This window comes from Petaurus breviceps, unplaced genomic scaffold, assembly GCF_028583685.1.
Source record: "Petaurus breviceps papuanus isolate PSGF00001 unplaced genomic scaffold, PetGlider_PUasm1.0 90638, whole genome shotgun sequence".
Lineage (NCBI taxonomy): Eukaryota > Metazoa > Chordata > Mammalia > Diprotodontia > Petauridae > Petaurus > Petaurus breviceps.
This window is the reverse complement of record NW_027187295.1, coordinates 8,698,765-8,704,860: the sequence shown is the minus strand read 5'-3', so window position 1 is coordinate 8,704,860 and position 6,096 is coordinate 8,698,765. Positions and strand designations below refer to the sequence as shown.

Sequence of the window (6,096 nt, the reverse complement as noted above, 5' to 3'; positions counted from 1 at the left end):
GGAGGGCAATTGGGGTTAAGTGACTTGCCCAAGGTCACATGGCTAGTTTTTGTGTTAAGTGTCTGAGGCTGGATTTGAACTCAGGTCCTCCTGACTCCAGGGCTGGTGCTAAGAGGGAAATTTAACATATTCTCATCCAGTTTTAAAATGAAAAACAGAGGGGTGGCTAGGCGGCACAGTGAATAGAGCACTGGCCCTGAAGTCAGGAGGACCTGAGTTCCAATCCAGCCTCAGACACTTAACACACACACACACACACACACACACACACACACACACACACGTCATGTGACCTTGGGCAAGTCACTTAACCCCAATTGTCCTACTTTTCCCCCCTCCAAAAAGAAAAAAAAACCAGAATCTGAAACTCTACTAAATTAATGTAGTGAATAATAAAATTGCATGCAGCAGAAAATTGGCTTTCTCTTATTTGGAGTTAGTGGGCATAGATTCTAATTACAATTCTGCTGCTTTCTACCTGTGTGATCCTGGGCAAATTAGTTAACCTCTTTTGATCTTATTTTCCTTTCTATAAAATAAGGGATTTGGAAGCAATAACTTTAAGGTCCTCTCCAGCTTTATATTTCTGATCCTATATATTTTAGTCCTTTACCAACACCAAACTGAGATGTGAAGGCAGGGATTATGTAAGGGAAAAGAAAAAAGAAAGAGAAAATCCATAGGGGCAAATGCAGAGAAATAGTGACAAAGGGAAACACACACACACACATACATATGTGCACAGTCACAAAACACAAACACAAATCTGCCTACACTGAAAAAGAGTAATAGGTAGACTTTAATATACAAAAATCCCTATTTTAATTTTAATCATATTTGCTGACTATTCATTATTTGCCATGACCTTTGAGGCCATCTGTGATCTTTTTAGGAAATTGCTGATATGCATTTCAGAAAACACATTCTGAATAGGCAGTATTGACTCCTCATAAATGCAGGCTGGATAAAATATCTGGGGGCTAGGCTTGGTTCACGAGTCTATGTGCTAGAATTCTCTCATTCTTTCATTACACAAGAATTACATGTTTATATGAATACATGATTTAATCAGTGTGGGGACTCTCTCCTGCAAATCATAACCCACTTTTCTCCCTCCCTCCATGCTCTCACATCCTTTTCCATGATCTCCTGAAGGTGATTTATACAAAATGTTGGAGGCCTTGATATTCTCTTTAGGTTCACATGACACCATTCTTTTGTGGTTCTTCTCTTACCTGTTGCTTTTTCCTTAATTAAATCTTTTTGGGATCTTCCCTGAGGGCTTTGCAGCAAAGATCATTTGATAGGACTATGACACAGGTCCTGTAGTTGTTGGCACAAACCCTGCTGGGGTGCCATCTTTAGCTGGGTAAACGTTCCAGAGCTCATCTGAGATCATCATATCAGGAAACACCAAAGGCTTACCAGTGAAAGTAGGTATAGGGCCTTGTCAATTTCATTGTAATGACAGTGCTTCAACATAGCTTGGGAATTTTGTGTTGACTCCAGCTTGATAAGGTCTTGGCTTGTTGGTCCTGAAGGGGACTGAAGCCTTTGAGAATGCTTTTGTTCAGGGGCATGTAGGTTTTTAGGTTCAGGGGAGTTTCAAGTGACTGAACACACCCAGGTGTCCAACAACAGCATTTGGTACCTTCCTCACACTATCAGTAGCTCTCTTTGTTTTTCTGTAATATCTACTAATTGGGAGGTCTCTCCTCTGAAATATTGTAATGGCAAACAAGCAAGTAGCTCCTTGTTTCAGATGAGCCTTGCCCTGATTATATCAAGTCTTTGTTAAGAAACAGAACTTGTGAAACCCATAGTGGGAGTAACTTGCTGATGCAACAGGAGGGGGTGGAACAAGGAGGATCTAATAACCAAATATAAGAAGAAGCCCAAGTTGGGAGAGAGCAGAACTGAGAAGGGGAATGGTTGTGGAGGCCAGTACTCTGTCTGTTCTGTCTGTGTTGATTTTTGTTTGTGATACTTTGTACAGAAGCCTTGGGACCTTACTTATCCCCTGAAAGAGGATTTTCTTGTTCTCTGTTTACAGAAGAGGGTTTCAGAGGAGGAGGGTTTCAGAGGTCCTGTGACCATACTGATGATGTGGGTTGAGTTCTCAGACCTTGTTGGTGGGTCTGTGTTGATTTCACAGGCAGATAGTGAATTGATGATGGTGCTGGCAATGTGCATGAATGTTGTTTTGGCTTTGTTAAACTTTGTCTTCCCAGAAACAGAAACTGTGAAGGGCTTGAGGTAGACTGCACTGATGAGAAACTGGACTAGAAACTGGACAAGGAGCTGAGAGCTACCTACCTGTGAATCCAGGTGACAGTTGGGTAGATTCAGGCAGGAGCTGGACCCATGGAAGAGGAACCATGGAATTTGGGAGCCAGCTTTGAGTCAAGATGAAAAGACCTCTCCTTGAGTACTTAATGCTGACTGAGAAGATCATGATTTACTGTGGCCTAGGGATGGGAGAATTTTGTACTCTGTACCTTGTACCTCTTAAGGATGATTGGAAACTAATCTCCAATCAAGAAGAAAGAAGACTTTTTGACTGAGAGATTAAGCCAATGTGACCTAGCAGTGGAGAACCTTGACCTTTGTACCTTGAGGCTTGCTCCTTAAGGATGATTAAGTTAAGGACTTACTGAATGATATCTTTTGTTTAAAGCTATGTGGCCACTTTAGTGAAAACTATGTGGCTACTTTAGTGATAAGTTGCTATGTTATAGCGTTGTGAATGCTGTCCTTTGGTTTCTGTGAATGTTTTGCTTTAGTTTACTGCTGAATAAATAGAAAGTTCACTATACTATGTGATCAGGAACTTAAAGCTCTTCACAGCAGCAGTCCTCTGGAAAGATGCTTGTGCTTGGCTTTGCAAATATTCATCAAGGTTCGGTGGAACTCAGAGGTGTTCCTTCTTCCTCATTTCCTGCCACATGGAGAGCAGAATAACTTTCCAGAAATAGAGGTGTTAATGGTTGGAAATTTGTGGATGGTGCCTTGAATGATATTACTGGAGAGGTAGATTTGATTTGTTGATGTTTGTAGGTCTGATCAACTGGAGTTCTGGTCTAGGCGAGTCATAGTTTCCTCTGATATATTGATTTTTTTGTTGCACTAGGGATGAACTTTTCTCATGTTCTTCTGTCAATCTGGGAGCCAATTGAAGTTTGAGTTTATTGAGTAGATCTTGTCCAACCTTTGCAACTTCCCTTTTCTGATGTTTACTAATCTTTGTTTTCTGTTGGTGAAACTCTGAGAGAATCTCTTCTTCCTCTTTTCCAAACCTGAGGAGTTTCCAAACATTGCAGGGAGCTTACTCTCAGTTCCATGTGGATGCAACTCAATTCTATCTTTTGTACGAAGTAGAATATGATCAAGTATAGTCTTAATTATTAATAAACCATTGAAGCAGATTTGGGCAGCTGATGTGGCAATGATTGAATCTGCAGCATCATTCTCTGCCTATTATTGGATTTCCTGATGTATAATAATGACCTTGAGGGGTGGCTAGTAGTGCAGTGAGTAGAGTGCCGGCCCTGGAGACAGGAAGACCTGAGTTTGGATCTGACCTCAGACATGTAACAGAAAAAAATAAAACAAACAAAAAACTAGCTGTGTGACCTTGGGCAAGTTACTTAACCCCAATTGTCCTCCAAAAAGAAAAAAAATAATGACCTTGAGAAGGAAACTCTGCCACATGCTGATAAATATTATTTTCATGTTAGCTGTTGAAGTCCAAGTTTGTGGAAACTCTATGAGGTCTTCTCAGAGTGAACCTGAATTTGTCTTATTACCTCCTCAATGCAAATGTTTTCCCACAAGCTTTGGGAGTAAAAGACTACACAAGGAAATAAAGAAGCCAATTTTCCCTTTGGTAAGCTCTCCTTGAGGGACTGCCTGTATTGCCTGTTGCAGTGGAGGGTTTTGATTGTTTGCATCAACAAACTGACTAAGGTCTACAGTATCATCTCAGCTGAACTAGTGAATTGAGTACCCATGCTCAGAAAGATACTGAGCTACTGGGCTATCATAGATTTTTATGTCTCCCTGTAACAGCAAGCACCCCGGCTTCCCCAGGGTGTCTGCCAACACAGGTTCTTGGATCTGCTTTGTTAAAGGAAAGCAACTCAAAATGGGTTAACAAGCTTACTTTAATCAGTCAGACATATATCATTTACCTTGTTCAGGGGAAAGAGGTCAGCACCCCGAACTTCAAAGCATACAGGCAGAATTATCAAGACAGAAACAGATCAAGTAGACAGATTTCCAAACTGTCCAACCATTACATCCATACCAAATCAGCATCTGGGTTTTTCAAAGCCGGGGGGCGGCGCCCTGGACAACGGCTTCCCAGAATACAGATCAAATCACAGAACACTTCTCAAAGTGAGCCCCCAAAACAAAGCTACACAGCAGGGCTTATATAGCCTTCTCCTGGCTCAGAGAATGTAACAACCTTATTGACCCACTGGCCAATCAAAAAGTATTTACTGAAAAACAAGCCTCTCACCCCCATGTTTCAGGTGCACTTTAGCCTAGGGGCAGGGAAGATCTTCCAAATTTGCATTCCCATTACACTCCCTCATAGTAATAATTGATTAATACTGTTAATAGGCAATTGTCTAGATTATCCCCAAGATTGACATCTGTTTCTATCACATCAAAAATTTGACAGCATAGGAGATCAAGGTGACATAAAAAATCAACTTTCTAACTCAAGCATATTTAGTTTGGATGTTCAATCCAACTTCCAATATGTTATTCAAAGAGTCCATAATCATGTGTGTAATGATGGTGGTGATTTTGATACCTATTCTCAGTTTTTTTAAATTCCACTTGAAACTCTTCTTCTTTATTATAATTTGACTTATGAACTTTGGGTGTTAGTCCCTGTCTCTGTTCCAATACTTGAAGAATCCAAGTTAGACTTCACTCTTCTTCCTCCTCTTACCTGTTTTAACACTCCTTAACATCCTTTGTGGGATCTTCAACTTACCATGCCCACCAACCAAAGATGTCCCAACAATGGCTTTGTATTGAGTCCTCTTCTCTTCTCCCTTCATACTATTTTGCTTAGTAATCTCTTAAGCTATTATGAATTCAATTATCTATGCAGATGATTTTCATAGTTGCCCTTAACCTCCCTCCTGACCTCTAATCTCCCATATGTCAAATTACCTGTTGGAAATCTCAAACTAGATGTCCTATAAATGTTTTATACTCAATGTACCCCAAACTGAAGTTATTATCATCATCTCCACCCCCCCCAAGCTTTACTCTTTTCCTAATTTTCCTTTTACTGTCAAGACTATTATCATCCTCCCAGTGACTTAGTTTCCTAACCTACATGACATTCTTGACACCTCACTTTCATCCTCCTTCTCCAAATAGTCACAAAGTCCTATTGATTCTATCTTCTTAGCATCTCTAAAATATACCTTCTTCTCTCTTGTGCACTGCTACTTTCCTGGTACAAGCCTCATACCTGGACCATTGCAGTAGCCCTCTGGTTCTCCGTGCCCCAAGTCTCTTGTTTCTCCAGTCCAGCCTCCACTCATATGTCAAATTGTTCTTCCGAAAGTGAAGGTTTAACCATTACCCTTCTATTCAGGAAGTTCCGGTGGCTCTCTATCACTTCCAACATTAAATATATGTTCTCTGTTTGGCATTCAAAATTCTGTATAATTTGGACTCCTATCACCTTTCCAATACCTTATCCCTTCACTATATCTGTGATCCACTGGTCTCTGCTGTTCCTCACATAAGACACTCCATCTCCTGACTCTTAGAATTCTCATAGGTTGTCCTCCGTGCCTGGGATGCTCTCATTCCTCATGTTCATCTCCTGACTTCCTTGAAGTCCTAGATAAAATTCCACTTCTTACAAGTCTTTCCTTATCCTCCTAAATGCTAGTGCCTTCTTTCTGTGTTTATCTCCAATTTATCATATGTAAAAATATAACTTGGATGTATATGTGCATATATATATATAAGCAATTGGGGTTAAGTAACTTGCCCAAGGTTACATGGCCAGTTTTGTGTGTGTGTGTGTGTGTGTGTGTGTGTGTGTGTGTGTGTGTGTGT

The 6,096-nt window shown here is 40.5% G+C and overlaps 1 long non-coding RNA gene across 1 annotated transcript in view; it reads right to left on the bottom strand.

The window, feature by feature from the left end:
* The window catches only part of LOC138143300 (uncharacterized), a 34,664-nt gene that overhangs the window by 14,342 nt on the left and 14,226 nt on the right, over positions 1 to 6,096 (bottom strand). The gene's annotated exons all lie outside the window — the stretch shown is intronic.